This window comes from Ptychodera flava, chromosome 3 (genome assembly GCF_041260155.1).
Source record: "Ptychodera flava strain L36383 chromosome 3, AS_Pfla_20210202, whole genome shotgun sequence".
NCBI classification, from domain to species: Eukaryota; Metazoa; Hemichordata; class Enteropneusta; family Ptychoderidae; genus Ptychodera; species Ptychodera flava.
In genome coordinates, this window is record NC_091930.1 from 39816714 (window position 1) to 39837434 (window position 20721).

The 20721-nt window shown below is 38.6% G+C and overlaps 1 pseudogene; it reads right to left on the minus strand.

The window, feature by feature from the left end:
- Window positions 1–9209: 9209 nt before the first annotated feature.
- On the minus strand, window positions 9210–19251 carry LOC139129297 (FAD-dependent oxidoreductase domain-containing protein 2-like; annotated as a pseudogene).
- Between the last annotated feature and the right edge of the window lie 1470 nt (window positions 19252–20721).

Sequence of the window (20721 nt, forward strand, 5' to 3'; positions counted from 1 at the left end):
AAGAAATTTACTCTTAAACACTTTTAGCATATATTCTTTACACGGTCATGTATTTCAAGGAAAATATGCCTATCAAAAACAGTAATTTCTTCACTTTCAATTTTTTTCAATACTATGACATCAGCCATGAGGTTTTACAAACACAAGACCAGATAAGCGTTTTTCATCATTTCCACAGGACTCTTTGGAAAATCCATTTAAAACAGTTAAAAGTGACTTAAAATGATCACTTGGTATACCGGTACATTTAATTTATAGATGCCAGGTTGTGTATTTCACATGCACTCAGGTCAGTAGGGAAGTGCGTCATTACTATTTTGGACTGTTAATTCTTATTTCTGATTATTTAACTTTTTTCCACATTGAACTATCTTTAGGCAGTTTATACTGTAGCTTAGAATTTTTTTGATTGATATATTTAATCATCTTTTGGTTCTTGGGTCCATATCCCACCTCATGCCCCTACATCATCAACTATTTACCAACAACTCCATGCCAACAAGCAATTACCTGACCTGGCCACACATTAGAGAAGGTACAGCGTCATTGACGGTATTATTTGTTGAAGTTGTATTTTATATCCTGATTGATGCCCTTCACAGGCAAATATCCTTTTTCGCAATAAAAGGACATGTTACAGATAGGTGACTTTAAAATGTCATCCATTTTTAGTCTCACTTTTGAGAGATCTTCAGAGCAAAGTAAATTTTATGATGTCAGGGGATTTGCCTCCCGTCAGTCATGTATCGGTACGGTAATCATTGGACAAATTCACTTTATAACTGCCATTTTCAAAACACAGTCATCAAAGCTAGTGTCACAGAGATACTTTGTTAGATACAGAAGGTCAATTTCTCATCATCTTTAATTTGATTTTCTGTCCAAATTTCTACACAGCTGTGTGTTAATTTGCCATGTTTTCAGGTGTGCTCCCAAGATACGCACCAAAGCTTCTTTGTGCACTTCTCTTGTGTTACATACTTCCAGGTTTATCGTACACACAATTCTTTGGGAGTATACTATCATTTGTTATTGTAGTCTGGAACTGAAATCATTAAAAGTAATATGAAAAGGTGCAGCCTTGAAAGTCTGCAGGAAAGGAGACTACGGGATTGAAAATTGTTAAAAACCTTTCAAAAATGTTTTAAAAGTACCGTTATTACAATTGTTTTTACCAATGTGCAAGTGATAAGTAATTGTTTCATTATCTGTTCACAATTTCTGCATTGCTTGAAATTGTAAGAAGATATGTATTGTTTTTGACAATAGGATTGTCAAGTAAAAGTGCCAAGTAGTGTGAATGTTGGCCACTTTGATGTAGCTCCATCATAGTGTTATCAATATTTGCAGAGCGTAAGTTTTTAAAAAAGTTTATATTAATTTTATGTACAACAAAAAACATGTTCGGGTCCAGCAAGGTATATTTTGTTGTTGACAATCAGCATATATGTAATCTGTTTAAATAGCACACAAGTTTTATATCCTACCAACAACTCATGAATATTAACAAATAACTTGAAGCAAGTCTCTGCCACTGAAAACATCTTGTTTATTTATTCTTGATGTCTGAATGAGTACTACACCCAATTTCCATCGGTGGTTGAATTGATAAGGGTAAAATTACGTTTTGAGAAATAACAGGGTGGTCAAATGAATAGAGTGGTCGAACAAATAGGGTTTTTACAGTAAGTTGCTTCAATATGGTGCATCTGTGAAAAAATAACGGACTTGTTAGGCTGAGTAAAATTATATATGTTTCCTGTGAAATACCTGCAGGAAATTTGACAGACCAGTCCAGAACTTCTTTCTCGATTTGTGTTACCATGATTGCCACGAGTCAAGGCTTTGTAAACGCAAGTGGCATTTTGTGACAGTGAATAAAATTTTCAGGGCAGGCAAAATGCAGGGTGATTTTTTTATCAGGAACTTACCTTTTAATTTTACTCCCAGATGTTTTACATTTATTATATCGTTAGGACTTGTACAATGTCTGATTGATACTGTATTATTGCGAAAATGTCAGATTTGGAGTTTTTATTTATGCTGTAATGAAGTATGATTACACCGTAGGAACTGCTACAATGTTGTAGTAGACCTTTCCACAATACCCCCTCTCAACTAAGAGTGTGTTTAAACTTTTACTTTAAGATTTGTTTTTCCACTATCAACTCTACATTTCGGCTTTCATCAGTAGCTAATCCTCTGTGTACACCATCAGGTTGTGTAAGAAATCTGCCAAATTTAAATTGATAGTCATTGAGTCATATTAGTAGGTTAAATAGGTTTCTTAAGTCAACACTGTGAATCACTTTGTGATAAAAGAAAAGTACTGTAGGGAAAGGAGTGGTTTGTGAGGTAGTTTTCAAAGACTGGTTCAACTGTTTTTTGAAGAAAATATCCCAGAAACTACCCTTTGGTCTACTTAAGATACCTCTGTGGTGATATGATGGATATAATCAGCTGATATTATCCACCGATTGCACACTTGTCAGGTTTTCATTCAACAAGTCAGCTTTTACCTATGTCTGCTGATAAAGTGTCGAGTTGATACAGAACAAATAAATAATTTTAATGGTTTCATAGGGATGAACAATTAAAAAAAGCAAAAATGATGGAGGCACCATACAGGGGTTGAATGTGACTTGACATGATAATTATATATCCTGAGGTAGTTGATGCCATGCAATATGCAAATTTCAACAATTTGCTCCATGGAAAAATGCAAATTTTTGCTTTCAAATAGTATAAGATTACAATTTTTTACTCTAAAAGGGCAGTTGCATAGTGTTTAATCAAACTTATGGCCTTTGAACTCATAACAACAAAATTACCAGGATGTAAGGTCATACAGGGGTTATGATAGTGTCCACAACAAAATGTTGCATATCTTTTTTCTTATATGTATCAGTATTTTTGCATATTTACACAACATCCTGTACTTAAACCTCATTCTATATACCTTTTCCCAGGTGTTGTCTTTTACACTCTGTTTTTCCTATATTAAAATCAGTTTAAAAGCAAGAGTTACACATTTTGTAAGTTGAAGAAGAAACTGAAATATTGTTTTTATGAAGGTTGAGCAATATTTAAAGTTCTGTATGCTATTGTTTTGGGTTTTTGTGCTCATAATGTTATGATATGTGTAATACTGTTTAAATTACAATAAATAAGCATTACTCAAAATCATGGACTCTGTGTCAGACAGATATTGCAATAGCAACTGGTAGACCAGATGCAAATTAAATATGTGTAGATGTGCGTTTCTGTACCGGTATGTTTGTATGCAGTGTACATATTTATGTATACATTGGTCAATGCATGTTGCATGTATGTCCATCTGTAAATGTGTATGTGTGACCACTGCCAGAATGTCAGCTGTAATGCATTATATCATGTCATGATTGTATTGACCACGCAATTACAGCGATCTGATTTGTTGAGATCTCAAATTAATAGTGCTATATTCATGACATAGCACAGTAGGAACACTTGTGAATCTTTGGTTAAAGAAAAGTGCCCAGTTTATCATTGCACCCCTTTATTTCAATATACTGATATGATAGCAATAAAGACTCAGCAATCAATATACCATTGGACCTAGTTTTGACCTGTTCACTCCTCATATGCATTCGCTATGTTTGTGTGTGTATGTCATGAACTGGTCAAAATCTGTCGCAATGACAGTTGGTGAAGGTGGTTTATAGCCTACTGGATATTTAAATTTAGATTTTATTTAATAAACTAGGTTGTAAAAGTGAAAATTTGAAAATAATTGTTCTGTTGACCACTAGAAGCCCGCGTAATATGCGTGAGATCTATCACATAAAAGGAAAGAACGTCGATACTGTAAAGTCGACCCCAGAGTGACTCGTACAATTTTGAGAACAAGCTGATGACTGTTGCTTCGAATGACCCGACAGGGTCCGTTAGGCCCTAAGAAAAGAATAGTTAATGAGAAATCCGCAGCACTAACGATCTATTAATCATTCCGCATGAAAACTTAGTTCCTTCCGATTACCACTACCATAGTAATTGACGTGTTTCGAGTGGCGCTGTTTTATTTCATTCTTATAAAACACGAACAAGAATGCTGTCAATGTAGAGTTTTTGTAAAGTTTGTCAACCACGTTAACCGTACATAAAATTACCGCAGATCTGTGATATCGAGCCCCTTCACTTTGCAGTGCTGTCGTCTGCTCGATAATGACAGGGAAATACGCGCCTTACTATTCGTCAAAGCTTGTATACGTTGACCAGCTTTGAACGGTGGTGACCAATCAAAAATCGCTACACTAAACGAGCCTTTTTGGCGAATTCTGATAAAGCGCAAAACTTGCTTGAGCCCACTCGCTCGTGTTCTCAGCCTGTACCTTGGAGATGCACGAAATGACAGAGAAATTACAGTATGCTAGACAAGCAATGGCCGCAGAGAATCATGTAGGTCAAATTTAATCTTTACCTACTTTTCACAACATGTCAACATCGTCACATCTGTAGTTGGGAGTAAGTTTTCTTCATTTCAATGCAATGTTTACATTTGTCACACTATGTGTTTACGTCACTCCGTCCGTTCTTGTCAATATAATACTATTCGGGCATAGACAGTAGAAGCAAGATTTCTGCTGCCTATTTGCATGGTTCGTACAATGTTTACGGACGCATTGCCATGCATTGAATAGCTCGGCATAGCAAGTCGATGGCGACAACTTCACAACTGCGAACAGGCGACCCTTCATGAACTCATGTTACATACACATTACTATCTACCTTACGTAGCACCCTGTATTTTTATCCCAATTTTAATGCTATTTTTTGCCAAATCACTGAAGTAAAGTTTGCGACGCATGGATAGTCTGGATTTGCAGAGCTGGCACCTGGAACCTTTGCTTGCACTATAATAAGGGACTGGTCAGTTTCTTCAGCCTGGGGGGGGGCGGTGGATTCATGGGGGGGTCACCCTGTTTTTGACTTTGGTGATAGGGGGGTCACCATGTTTTTGAAATGCCCAATAGGGGGGGTCAGTGTGTTTTTGAATTTTGACACAGGCTCATCATTGCCTAAAATGCTAGTGTCAGCCACAAAATTCATCATTCAGTTGTATTTTTCGGCGCGCCCTTTGGGCGCGTAACTTTAATAATCAGTCATATTTTTCAGCACGCCCAACTTTAACATATCAAGCATACATACATCAGAGATATCTGTATGTTCAATATTTTTCAGCGTGCTCTTCAAGCTCATTACTTTAATATATCATACATCTTTCAGCATGCCCTTCAGGTGCATGACTTTAATATACAAGGCATATATATCAGAGATATCAGGATGTTTCATATTTTTTGGCGCGCCCTTCGGGCGCCATACTTTCAGAGATATCTTTATGTTTGCTAAGTGAAAGTGTACCATTATGAAATCTACATTTCGTATGAAAAGGATGACAAATTCCTGATACTTTTCTGTTCTCTCTGTGAGAATTCAGTATGAGAAAGCAACATGCACAAATATTTCACAATATATATTTGACACAGTGACTTATTTTAGAGATAGAAAAATGACAAGATATCTTTCCTTCTCATTGATGCAATTATTTTCCTTTGTTTCATAGGTTTTCTGTAGAAAGATGCTTTTTTATGAACAAAATAAAAAAGGCAGTTTTTGTCATTATTAGCTGTGCTTTTACGGTTTTAATGTTACACAAGAAAAGGTCCTCTCAGACACTGTACACATCAGATTTGGCTAAAAAAGCTCTCTATGGCTCCTCAGTAGATTTAATTGGATAGTTGGCAAGTCTTAACACCCATCAAAGTTTTTGATTCACTGCTTTTTCCTCTTTGATATTAATGATTGACATCCATTTCTGTACAACAGTTCAGGACATCTGGTTAAGCAGAGAAAGTGTGAAATACATTCACAGCTCATTCAAAATACAGCTCATTCAAAATGTACTGTATTTAAACTTTAAGATTGACACTTTGAAATTCCTATCTTACAACTGACATGTCAACAATTTCACTAAAACATAGAATGACTATTTAAAATATAAATATATGTAAATGTAAAATATATATATATATATATATATATATATTATATATATAATTTATGTCCATCTTTTGTTTACTTTGTCGCGCCGGGGGGGGGGGGGGTCACCCTGTTTTAGAAATTTGGAATAGGGGGGGGGGTCACCCTGTTTTCAAAATTTGGAATAGGGGGGTCAGCCACTTTTTGACGTCGGCAAAAAATAATCCACCGCCCCCCCCCCCCAGGCCGAAGAAACTGACCAGTCCCTAATATCCTTGGACAGGCCTATAAAGGCTTCCGCAGCGCTTGACATATTTCATTTCACAAGTTCCATGGCGAGCTCGATAACGTTTAAACGTATACCCTTATCCGGTCTCGAAATTGGACTTGCACAAGTAACCTGCAGTCCGTGATAATACACCGTGCCAAACTACTATTTCGGAGTTCGACCGTAAACAGATACTTCGGGAAAGTATGGCGGAGTATTCCGACTCGCTGTCTTCGATGCGCTGCCAGTGTCGAGAAGTGCCTTCGTCAGATGAACGTGAACTCACATGTCAACCAGGTATGTCTGAAATGTCCAATATAACCTTCTTATTTATTGCCCTGGCGTTGGAATTGCCTTCATTAAAACAGTGGTCAGCTCATTAAAGTAGACTGCGCCTGAAATTTTCCAATGTTTTGCTTATCTGCTGCTAGCTGTGATATCGCAGCGGTACTTGTGGCGTGTATCGAACGCGCTCGGGTCATTGAGGTCATCGCCACAGTGGCGATGACCCCAATGACCGATCGCGTTCGATATACGCCACAAGTACCGCTGCGATATCACAGCTAATCTGCTGCGTGCTGTTGGCGTACTGCTAGCTGTGGAAACGCAGCTACAGCAAAAAACAGGATGGTTGGACAGTCTCATATACATTACGTTTACTTTTTTGTACGTCTCACACACAAGTTTGTAGATACATTGTAGATAAAAAGAAACCGACTCATTTGAGTGAAATACTATCATGTAACTCTCCACTCCACTGTTTATCCGTGTGTGTCTAGACAGATTGGCATCAGTACGTATACATTGTATTATGGTTTGTTTAGCCAGAGTGCTGTCCTAATTAACTTTGGTCTCTACTATCAACTCGATAACTAATTTAGCAATTCCCTTGTGTGTTCTATCCAGACACTCAAATGACTCTGTTCTTTTTATCTACAATGTTATCTACAAAACTTGTGTGCCACGTACAAAAAAGTAAACGTAATGTATATGAGACTGTTCAACCATCCTGTTTTTTGCTGTATCTGTTGGCTGGGTAGCGTGCGTCGCCAGTGCGGGTCATCAAAAGGTCCACACCCCGTCACGGATATCCGTGGCGGAGTTGACCTTTTGCTGACCAGCATAGCGTCGCACGCTACCCCGCCAACAGATGAGATAGCGCTGCGTTTCGACAGCTAGCCTACTGCGTGTTTTCAAACCTGTGAAGTTTAGGCCTACGTCTTGTTTACCTGGAAGTCGAGAACTCCATTTGACCCCATAGAGTTAATGTCGTGTGTAGCGATATTTTGAATTTCAAATATATTTAGGATTGTTTGTTTATGTATTCAAAAACATATAAATGGCGAACCAGCTTTTTTCCTTATAACAAAATCACAGTCACTCGTGATCTATTCAGCTCTGGGACTATTCGCCCCATAGACGTGTGTACATATGCGAGAAAAAAACCCTCGTCTATGGGGCGAATAGTCCCAGAGCTGAATAGATCACGAGTGACTGTGAACAAAATAGAACGGTTTAAAGATGCATTGAGGGAAGTTTGGGCAAAAGCTTAAATCTTTCGGTTTGATTTTGAGGCATGTGTTACGTAGATGGACTTTTCTTACATAGCCAGATCAGACTATGATGTCGCCCTCTTGCGTCAAGTTAAAGGTATTATTTCATCGCCGGCGACGTTCAAAGTTGTAAAGTAAAAGGAAGCAGCACAAATACATCGAAGAATGTAGGACTCAACAGATTGAACAACTAACAAAGGCATCGACTTGGGCAATCTCAAAAGCCCTTTGCTTCATAGTCCTCACTTTTTTCATCATAGGTCAAAGACGAGAAGCATTTAACGTGCCTCTGTTACTTCAGCGTTGGCTGGAGTTTTGCTTTCATTCTATTTTTATACTGCTTCTCAGACAGCAATTCAGGACCGTCAGCAAAGCTTTACATAGTTTCTTTCTAGCCACAGAGGACAATTTACCACAGTGAAACACAGAATGAGATCACGTGGCGGGACCCTTGCAGAGATTCATGTTTGCAAATTCCTCCCTAGCTGATAACAGTCTATAGGTCTTTATCCATAGACATTGAAATCGCCTTCACAACTCAGAGTGTTCAGTGGTAAAGTACCACTGGATGCTGCATGTCGACATGTTCATCACATCAGTCTGTTTGCAGGAAAACCCCAGGAAAATCCGAACAGCTTAATGGCTCTCAATCGTGTGCAAATCACACATAGAACACACACTTTAGTCCGAGTTTAAATTGATTCTTTAATGATCCATGAATTAAAGTATGTAAGACATGACAAACGATGTTATGCAGCTGCATTGCTAAAACATTTAGAAGCCCAAAGATCATAGACATCCATATTTCAGATTACCAGTTCAATAACTGTCAACACAACATATAACTTTCAAAGATGAATAGTCTCGGAATTATGCAGGTTCACCCCCTATCCTTTTAGGTAAATGACGATCAATATACGTCTTCATTGCGTGGGTGTCATCGAAGTGTACCAAAAAATCTAAAGACTCATTTGACAACCCTGTGCAAGTTGTTACACCTTTAGGCTGGGACTTATGAAAATTGAAGAAATACTGACATTCGCTCAAAATAGTTGTCAAAGATCAGCTGCACAAAAAATAATGAAAGTCATGCTATAGGTGAATGAACAATTGAAGCTTCGGAAAAGAAAAAATTTGCATCTCATGTTTATGAAAATATAATCAAATGTTGGAAAGTGAAGGCAACATACATTGATATCTTGACTATAGTCGCACTCAAAGGAAACACTGTTGCCATCATGGTTTTCAATCTGTTCTGCCTCTTTTGAGATTTTAACAGGTAAACTAGTGATCATGAAATTTCCAAAGAGACCATATTGACCAGATTCAGAAATCTCAATCGATCCCCGTTTGTCGACAAGTGAGTTATGTAGTCGCAGTGGTAATAACATGAATCTCGGCATTCAGTATCTATCGATCTGATATTGTCCGGAATTTGTCACATACGGAGGTCAGAGGTCATGTTGCCTCCTATATCTCTGGTTCTGGAATTAAGTCCAGGCAACTAGGTTTGCACTCGATTTTTGATATCTTGAAGTATTCTTCGGGTATCTTGGCCCTTTCTTCTTCTGTTAAGGGCCTGAAAATTTGGTTTCTCCTCTCCTTAGAATCCAGGTAGTACTCGAAGAATTTTTCACCGGGATTCAGATTCGTCTGTATGTAAGAAGGAAAATAGCAGTACATCAGATTTCATCTATGCGAAAATGCTCTGTAAACTGTACCTCGATAATGATCTCTTTTGTTACTTTGCTTGAATACTTTTTGAAAACTCCCCTTCATATACCGTAAGGAAGTATGCGCCTCGAAAGTGAAAGACTTACACTTTTGCTCTAACTTTCCTCATTGAAACTTTTAGCCGTTCTCTTTCAAAATCAGGAATAAAAATCAGGGATCATCGTGCAGAGATTAGTACTAGAGAAATGAATTACGTTACATTTCCCGATGTTTGAAATTCAAAATGGCCACCATCCCTCCATTAGCTCCATGAGGAAAAATCATAGTAGATTTTCGATGTTCAAAAAACTAAGACGCTGAATGTTTTTTCCTTCTCGAAGAGCTTTAAAATGAGCGAATATCTGTCCCGAGGTGCATTCTACCTTAATAAGCTTCGGAGGCCACAGCAGACTATCTCACATTAACCAAAACTTTAAAATCAAAAATCCACAGTACATTGTGTTCATCTTTGCCTTATTAAAACTCTGGAAATTAGAATCCGTCGTTTATAAGAGATTATCAAGAGAATAAGAATTGCATTGTCAGTAGAAATGGTCAAAAGCAATGATGGAAACCTTTCCTTCATAGTTTCAGTATTTAATCCAGGATGGCATCAACAGCGGGATTCCCCCCTTTACCAGATTTTTTTTTTTTTTTTTTTTTTTTTTTTGGGGGGGGGGGGGGCTATTTCACCAGTTCATATGTTCTACTCGTATTTCTAACGTGTGACTGGCACCATTTCATGGGGGGGGGGGAGTGGGAGGGGGCGCTGGAGTCCCTTGAAAAATAACTAGGGATGCCAACATGTCAACAGAATGGGAATCCCCCGCCCCCCTCTCTAGATGAAACACTGTCGATTTTCCCCATATAGTCCAAGTGTAAATGCGGTTAAACCGTGTAAACTATATACAGCCTACGTTTAAATCTCACCGAAAAACAATTATGTACCTTCCAAAATGCTATTACGAGACCTCAGCATTACAAAAACATAAGAATAAATAAGATTGTACTTACGTATTTGTTTAAGAAGTTCTTGACGACGTTTCGGTTTTTATTGCCATTGTCACCAAAGAAGTCTACCTGATCGAATCGTAGAACTAAATTTTCAGTACCGGTGACCTCATCGATCCTTTCACTTTTTCTGTAGTAGGTGACGGAGGGTCTCAGGAACGCTTGGCAGAACTGGTCTTCACTGATTGGCCAATGAACGAACCCGATGGCGTCTTTACCATATTCTTCGAACCTATCAGAAGGCGAGAAATGAAGAGAAACCCAAATGGGTGAGTGACAGCGGATTGCAATGGAAAAACAACAAGCACGAAAGAACCCACCAAACTTTTCACTTTTAAAGTGTTTACTAGATTTGAGGGTTTCGTAGTATCTTGATATTTGAAGTTTCTAAATTCGAACAAAGGACTGAATGTGTCATGACAGCAACGACAGTACTGCAAATTACAACTATCACAACGTACCTACCTACCTACCTACCTACCTACCTACATATATATAAACGATATTTACATGAAAATGATCTTACAGTTGACAACAAAAAATATGGAACCTCAGACTGGCTGCAAACGGCCACGGATTCAGCTTACCTATCGAAGGTATATTTAAGAACCATGACGAATGCGTGGCTGGCCTTCTTAAACCAATCTTGCTCCACGGCGTAGATGATTGGAAGATCGATGTAATATTTCACCTTTTCATTAGGGTTTTCGGGAACTATGATGATGTCACCCATGAACGTGTTCAGCTGGTAAATACCGGCTTCGACACTTGTACGCTCTGTTAATTGAAATGCAAAGGGAAATTAAATATCGATAATACCATGAAAATCTGGTGACTGCGATCAAAGATGGCAGAAAACTGCCAAGGTCATCATGAATGGTGCTTTACCAGATTGTATGTTTCAGCTAGCTTATTTGTATGAAAAACAATTTGCTCAGCAATTCGAAATGTATTTGCACCGTGATAGGTGTTGGCGCCATATCAAAATAAAAATCACATTGCGACTGTCATGGGTCATGGAAAGTGTCAATCAGTTCAGTCAGAAGTGCGTAAATAATTATGGTGATAATGGTCGACATTGAAAAGGATGCAAGGGAATCGACCCTCCACTACTTGGCTTAGCAACAACGATTCCGAACAGTACAAAACCAAGGAGGGTGGATGCGAGGGAACCCCCCTCCTTCGATCACATTGCGACTGACATCGGCCAAGGAAAATGTCAATCAGTTCAGTCAGATGTGTTTAAATAATGATTAAGAATTGTCTACATTGTAAGGATTCGAGGGAAACGATATCCCATCTCCTTGGCTTAGTAACAGCGATTCCAAACAGTACAACACTAAGGAGGGAGGATGTGAGGGAAACGATCCCCCTTTTTGGCTTAGCAAAAACGATTCCAAACAGTGCAACATCAAGGAGGGAGGATGCGAGGCAAACGACCCCGCCATTTGCTTAGCAACAACTATCCAAACAGTACAACAGTATACAACAAAAATAATGACAAGAGTCGGTTTACCTATGATCAGGTCAGCGATCGAGGAAACGTCACGTTCAAGTAGTTTTTACAGGGTAGGGAACATTTTGATATCTTTCCTCCATCATGCGATGCATGGTGCGTACGTTGTATCTGAAACCGTGGATGAATCCAGACGCCGCTTTGCGATCATTGGCCTGCATGGAAGTACCAATAAAGAAGAGATTTTCGACATTGTCAGATTCCCAGTTGGTCTTCAGGAGAGGGTACTTGCCTTCCTTCTTCGTCGCTGTAAAATAAGCCCAGACACTAAGCCCAAGAATAGTAAACGCCAACAAATAGTGTGTACGTGTAAAACGCGGGCAACAGCAATTAAAGTATCGTCAGCGATCGAAATATTTATGCTCCATTCATTGCCTTTATTGAATTCCTATTCTCTTCTCTATGTGGATTGCTAGACTGGAGATATCGAACTATTGGACTATATGCAAAGTAGCATACAATGCAACGTCATCCTTAAGAGTATGTTGCTATAATTTTTTGATTAAAGTCTCACCAAGTAAACCAATCTGAAATGGAGACTGGGCAAATTTTCTCAGGAATGCTAAGCATTGAATGTTTATTTAAGAAATAAAACACTGTTATGGCCTACCACTAGGTTTGATCAGTTCACGACAAAAAGATGCGCTGCCTACCGGTCGGGTATGTATTCAGTGAACTAGTAAAAACGAAGTTTTGTACCGTCGCTGAGTTACGAATATCATGTTATAGCAGAGGGTTGAAATGCAGTGTTAGAAAGGATTTTTTTCTGACTAAGAGTCCGCGCTAGTCCCATATGTGCTATACCGCAAATGCTGACGCCTCGACCAATCAGATCACAGTATCACCCCTACCCCTACGTTAGTATCTGCTGTTTTATAGACTCGTTCAGCTTGCCTTTACATTGAAGCTGTGACTGCTTACTGAAAAGCGAAGATTTGCCCATCAGTTTTGAATGAAATATGAAATTGCTTTACTTACCTGGCTTACAGTTGTCAGCAAAGAGCGACGTGTCGACGTAGTTCCCCCCGTGCATACTATGACGTGGTCATATACTTTGCTGTCTGTGTAGTAGCCAGGTGTCTTCCAGTGAAGAACTAGGTCACGGAAGTGGACAAGGATTTGGCCATCTTTCTCGGCCTTGGACAGCTTCAGCGCCTCGATGCCAAGGTAGGCATGAAGAGACTTCAATTGGTACATGTCCAAAATGGTGTTGTTAATGGCGCGCAAGTCACCTGACAAATGAGAGAGAGAGAGAGAGAGAGAGAGAGAGAGAGAGAGAGAGAGAGAGAGAGAGAGAGAGAGAGAGAGAGAGAGAGAGAGATATCCAGAAATACTGTGCCCGATTCGCTAGTAAAAAGTACTATTGCTCTAAGAAGGCAGCAAGGCACTGTGGCCTGTATCAGTCCATCGGCGAAAACTGCATGGGATGCTTGACTTATTGCTCAGTCAATGGTCGTAATTTAACTTTTCGGATATATTTATAATCGATAATAATGATAATAGAAATAATAAACAACGGTTTACTATATCGAATAAACAAATGCAAGGGGAAGGCACGCCGAGTATCCTCCTCCCCTTCCTCCCCCGTTCATACTTGACCGCTTGGCTCAGAGATGAGCAGTTAGTTACCATACTGAGCCAAGCAGCCGAGGGACAGAATCGAGGGATGCATGCTGGGCACACCTTCGGCGTACCTATACCCCTTCAATTTCTTCATTTAATATAGTTAATTGACATTTGCAATTTCCATTTGCACACTTTGTTGAGTATAACTCTATTCAAACCGTTGTATTTAGACATTGTGGCGCGTTATGCCGAGCTCCTGTGGGGCCACTGATAGTTGATCGTGATAACCAATTACCATAGAGCAATGCGAATATGGAGACACAGAAACACCTTTCAGTGCATCCCATAAATCGTATGATGGCTGGCACGTGACCAACCATACCGACAATCCTATCGATGTACCATGCTGTAACACATTGAATAATACCCGATCATATCAGGCAGGTTACTGACATGTGCTCAGCATCCATGATGTTAACGCGAACCATTTATATGTGTAAGTTATCGGAAATTTATTGATTTTGTGTTGAATATATAATCTTACAAAAGTGATAACAACACTTCCAACCACCCCTCAAATGTTTTTTGCCCATTAATAAGTGACTAATGCATTTTACACTAAGACTAACTGGAAGGGGTCTGTGAATATGGTCGTTACTCAATAATATCTTCTGGTGTTTGCACAACCGTGGACCTACGAGGCTCTTGTATAACCTTGACATGACCAATTTGGAGACAAAGTCCGCAGAACGTCGTCAACAACTTCATTAATCGTAGGTAACGATAGAGGCATTTTCCCTTGTTTTCTAGTCCGAATCTGGAATGGATTTACCTTTATTGAAGCTTAGTGGCACACCACGGTGAACAAAAATTACTCCCAGAGGGGACTTAACAAATATAAACGTGTCTGGTATTCAAAGCGATTTCCAGTTGTGCGCAAAGAGGCTATTTTTTGATATTTTTTTTCCCCTAAATATTGTTAATCTGAACATAAGACGTTATTTGTATATGTTTTTGTCTATCCAATGGCATACACTGACGATGCTGTCTATCTCATATAATACCAGATATGAACTTAAAATGCTCGATTTCATTATATATTGCATTATATGTAAATTTGAACCTTTGCCACATGTTTTCAACTTCATTGAAAGTAATATGATCAGTATAATGAACAATATTCACCGCCAATTAATTCTAAAAGTTCATGAAATATAGTAATATGTAATTAGCTGAAATAAAAAATATTAAAGTTCTTTGACTTCTGTCATTGTATCACCACTTTATATAGCAAGTGTAATTACCTTTGGCCAAGTCCTTCAAGCCATATATGACGAACTGTGAAAGCTCATTAGATATGCAAATTTTGAATTAGCTGATATGAAAATGATTTTCGATATTGTTGTAACCTGGTATAATTATCAATGTACATAGCATGTTTTGCCAACTTTGATCAAGTAAATCCCAGTATATATCCGTAATTAGAAAAGATCATTAATTATGCAAATTAGGAATTGGCTGAAGAAAAAAATGCTTAATGACTTTCAATAATGTTGTATCATAGTATCTTTAATGTATATAGCAAGGTTCATCAACTTTGGTCCGGTCAATTCAGATATATATCCCTAATTAGCAAAGTTCATTACATATGTAAATTAGGAATTCCCTGAAATAAAAATGCTTAATGACTTTCAATAATATTGTATTATAGTGTCATCAATGTACATAGCAAGTTTCATCATTTTGATCAAGTCATTTAAGATATATATCCCTAATTATGAAAATTCATTTAATATGCAAATTAGGAATTGGCTGAAGTAAAAATGTCTTTTGACTTTCAATAATGTTATATGAAAGTATCCTTGATGTATATAGCAAGTTTCAACAACTACAATCAAGTTAATTCAGATATATATCCCTAATTAGGAAAGTTCATTAAATATGCAAATTCGGAATTGGCTGCAGTAAAAATGCTTAATGACTTTCAAGAATGTTGTATCATAGTAGCTTCAATACATGTAGCAAGTTTCATCAACTTTAGTCCGGTCAATTCAAATATATATCCCTTATTAGCAAAGTTCATTAAATATGCAAATTAGGAATTGGGTGAACTTAAAATGCTTGATGACTTTCAAGAATGTTAAATCATAGTATCTTCAATATACATACCAAGTTTGGTCAATTTTGATCAAGTCAAATCAGATATATATCCCTAATTAGGAAAGTTCATTAAATATGCAAACTAGCAACTATCTTTCATGTCACCCCTTAATGGTTCCCACTACTGATATATTTTTGTGTGATCAACATTTGTAGCAAATCTCGTCAAATTGTGTGCAGTCATTTTTAATGTATATCCGTTTTTTCTAAAATCATTAATTATGCAAATGAGCAAAAAGTATGCAAGCCACAACCACCAAAAACTAATCAGTTCTTGCCATTTGCTAACTGAATCTATTTACCAGATTTGATTCTGATCTGATCAGCCGTTTTTGAGATATCGGACCAACAGACAGACAGACAGACAGACAGACAGACAGACAGACAGACAGACATCGCTGGGACATTAGCTCACGTGTGTGAACACGTGAGCAAAAAATCACCGCGGAAATTTAAGAAATTTCGAATTTCACCGTGACGAAGCAGTTTCTTTATCACAAAATTTTGGTAATTTGTTGCTATATTTTCAAACTTTGAACAGGGACTCACGATTTGTATTGTTAATTTGGTAAGAGAATGGTTGAAAGTCTCATTAAGGAATTGTTTAGCCAAAAATGTCTTTCACTCTCGAGGTGCATCATACTGCCATAAACAAATTGATAAACTGGGCACAATTTTCAAAGAAAACAGACGACTTACCATCACGTTAACGTCAATGTCAAAAATAATATGCAAGAGAACCAAGGAATGAGGACTGCTGCTCCAAGAGAATTTACTCATCGTTCCTACTGTCCTGTCAAAAATAATTTAGAAAGCGTATTATACAGGCAAACAGCTATCAAGCTTACCTACAAAATGTGTGTTCCAGGCATGTTTTATTGCCCTCCCACCGAAGATATGAATTAAGGCCGCGTGAGGCGCTAGGTGGTTGGCCACTTCAAAAGCACTGTTTCCTCGACCAATGATCAGAACCAGTTTGCCCTCGTACTTCTCCGGGTTGATATCGTGGGTAGCGTAGGTGTCAGCCAGCTCAATTCCAGGCAAATCAGGGAGTTTTTCGGACAGGGCACCAGTCGCCATTATCAAAACCTTGCAGCTGTATTCTCTGCCATCGTTAGCCTTGAGATAAAACAGCCCCTTGGCAGCGCCAGGCCGATCCTCTTTATTGATGTTGACCACGCAGTATTGTACCTGACTTTGATTTCCAACTTGATGGCGAAGTCGTTCAAGTACCTGACTATGTCTTCTGCTTTCGGGAACAGGTCGGTAGTGTACTTGGTGAAGAGCAGTGATCGATCGTCAGAAAGCAGCGAGTTCCAGTCGTGCCTCATGTTGTATTCGAATTCTGGGAAGGGATTGAATCTCTTGTTGATGGAAAGAGAAGTCCGTGGCGGGGCTCGTGCGTGAAGAAGTGACCGGGTTTGTTGGACGCCTCCAGGATGACATAGTCTCGCTTGGCTTTGTTCATGTAGTGGCCATCTGGAGACCGGCCGGGCCGGCTCCGATGATGATGGTTTCGCGATACGCTGGTGAGGGAATTAGCGAATGGTTAACAAAAACTGAAGTATATCCCAGAGCAAAATGTGAGAAAACAACGTTGTAAGAGTTACAAAACAAACACGCCCGTTTTGAAAATAACATTAATAACAACGGAGCAGATAAATTTAAAAGTTTCAATGGTGAATTTCGAAGTAAAGGCGTGAATGGAATGAAAATCAGTCATAGACGGTCAGTTAAGGTAGTATGTGCCTCGAAATTGAAAGACTTTAAATTTGCTCAATTTCCTCAAGGAATATTTCAACCACTCTCGTTCAAAATCAAGATAAAAGTCGGGGGCCATCGTGTAAATTTTGGTACTAGAGATACAAATTACCCAAGATTTACCATCCCTGTGTAAACTCTATGGAGAAAATTAAAATTTTGAATTTCCGAAAAACTAAAACAGTAGAAAGTTTTCTTACAGTTTTAAAATGAACCCCAACAAGTGGTAGATCAGAAAGGAATGTGAGAGTCCGAAAATCTGTCCCCGAGGCGCGTTCTACCTTAATATTAGGAAACAAAGGGGGATCTATCGAATGATAGTAACTCCGTCGCATTGGATTATCATTTGGATGCAATTGATACAGCTAATATGAACACGATTGGAGCTAATTTGGGATAATTGGATGGTGAAGTAATGTCGATTTTATCTACAAATATTATCTCATCTGCTTTTTTATTTATATTACACACTTGTTTTAATCAGTAATTTGAGATTTTGCAACATTTAGCTATATGGCACCTAACACTTTTGAAAAATTTACAAAATATGAAAATCCAATTATCCCAAATTAGTTCCAATCGTGTTTATGATACCTTCCAGACATCGCTTATTGTGAAAGTCATTAATATGCAAAAAGTAAGCTTAATTAGCTGACGGAACACTAAGATGTCTTTCATCAATAATCGAAGGAAAGTTTCATCCATTTTGGTGGGGTTCTTTCAGCTACTTATCGTCAATTGTGAAAGTTTGCTGTGTGTGCAAAACATTCATCGGCTGGCTTGAAACTGCTACAATTACAGTCTGGCTTTGTGCCATCCGATTTCAAAGATGCAGTCGTAAAACCTCTTCTGAAGAAACCTTCACTAGATCATAACACTCTTAAGAATTATCGCCTGATTTCAAATCTCCCATTCCTATCAAAGGTTCTCGAACGCATTGTCGCTCGTAGACTTAAAGCTCACATTGTCTCCAATTCTTTAGATGAACCCTTACAATCGGCTTATAAACAAGGACACTCTACTGAAACAGCTCTACTAAAGGTCACTAATGATATTTTATGTGCACTCGATTCTAAGCAGGATGATTTTTAGTTATGTTAGATCTTTCTGCCGGCTTTGATACGGTTAATCATGAAATTTTGTTAGAGCGTTTGCACCATCGTTCTGGTGTCTCTGATAATGCTTTGATGTGGTTTAAGTCATATCTCTCCGATCGAAGACAAGCGGTAATCATAAATTCTACCCAGTCGCCCTATTATCCTCTGGAAACAGGTGTACCGCAAGGGTCAGTCCTTGGCCCAATTTTATTTAATGTTTACACATCCCCCCTAGGCGACGTAGTCGCTCGTCATGGTTGTAAATATCATTTTTATGCCGATGACTCAAATCTGTACATGTCTTTTCGACGTGAAAATTACCATGTCACTTTAAGTAATCTTGAATCCTGTGTCTCAGATGTCAGAGCCTGGATGTCCTCAAATTTTTTACGCCTTAATGATGATAAAACAGAATTTGTAATTTTCTCTAAGAATTTTGACTTTTATTCAAGTCTTGAGCGAAGTCTTCGTATAGGTGATGCGCTGATTTCAACCCAATGTCAAGCAAAGAGCCTTGGTGTCATTCTTGATTCCGGTCTCACTATGAAATCTCATGTCAGTCATATTTGTCGCTCTTCCATGTTCCATATTCGACGCATTGCCCTCATTCGTAAGTACCTATCCAGATCTGCCACTGAACAACTTATCCATTCGCTTGTCTCCTCACGTATCGATTCTTGTAATTCTTTGCTGTATGGCTTACCACTGTATTTGATAAATCGCATTCAGCATGTTCAAAATGTAGCAGCCATAGTTATAACTCTGTCAAAGCGTTCTGATCATATTACACCATTTCTGCAGGAACTACATTGGTTACCTGTACACCAGCGTATCATTTACAAGATTTTAATTATTACTTTTAGATGTTTATATGGTGCTGGTCCACAATATCTGAGAGATTTAATAAGTTTTATGTACCTAGGCGTAAACTTCGTTCTGCGAACGATTTTAAACTCCATACATTCATGACGAAGACAAAAAGGTATGGTGATAGAGCGTTCTGTTCTGCAGCCCCATTTTTATGGAACGAGCTTCCAGTGAATATTCGTTCTTGTAATAATTTTAATACTTTTAAACGTAAGCTTAAGACACTCCTTTTTAAATTGGCTTTCTCTATTGATTAGATTTTTTGTGATTTTGCTCGTTTTTAACTTTCTCGATCAATTATATTTTTATTAGGGAGCATTCGTTATTTACGGGGAGGGGGGGTTGTGGAAATCAGGGGGGGGTTGACTTTTACAAAACCGCTTTTTAGGGGGGGTCAAATTTTACAATCAATGATTGAAGGGGGGGTCAAATTTTACAAAGGTTTGTATTGAGTTATGGAGAACAAAATTGACTTTGGAATTTCACTGAAATGTTGCTTGTGTAACCGATGTTTCGAGACGGCAGAATAATAACCGACCGAAGCTCAGCCAAATTTATTTCTCTAGCAGGGCCAACAAGTCCGAGACTGGCGTTAACCTCTCTAGAGCAGCAACAAAGCATGTAGTCCTGAGTACAGGTCTGTACGTGTGTTCCTGGCGTATACGGCCTCCACCACAGCCCTGCAACGGTCTGTGGAGATAACTGGGTCTCTGCAGCGAGATTCAAAATGGGGATCTCCATGGGTAAACAACTTGTCGAGTATGTTATGTTTCAGAAATGAGTGGTTTTGGACGTTAGGAGAAGTCAATCGCATCTTTTCTGGGATTGGTTAGGAGGCTAAAGGTAGGCAGGGAAAGGATTTTGCCCCAATAGAGCAGAATTTCGGCCAAAAAGACCGTTTAGTCTTCATTGCGGTCCAGATCCAGGCCGCAGAGACCTCAAGTCTGTTCAAAGACCATTGCAGGGCTTTGGTAGAGGCCATATAATGCTGGGAACACACGTGCACACACACCTGTACGCAGGGCTACACAGCATGGGGCATGAAATGAGGAACCAACACACAGTCATAATGTAACAAACAACTTCTGTATTACTATATTGTGTCAAATATCGGGGTGTACATATAAAATAGTAAAACCGTACTTCAAAACTATAAATATTACTCCATGGTAACAGTAACCGTACTGATCG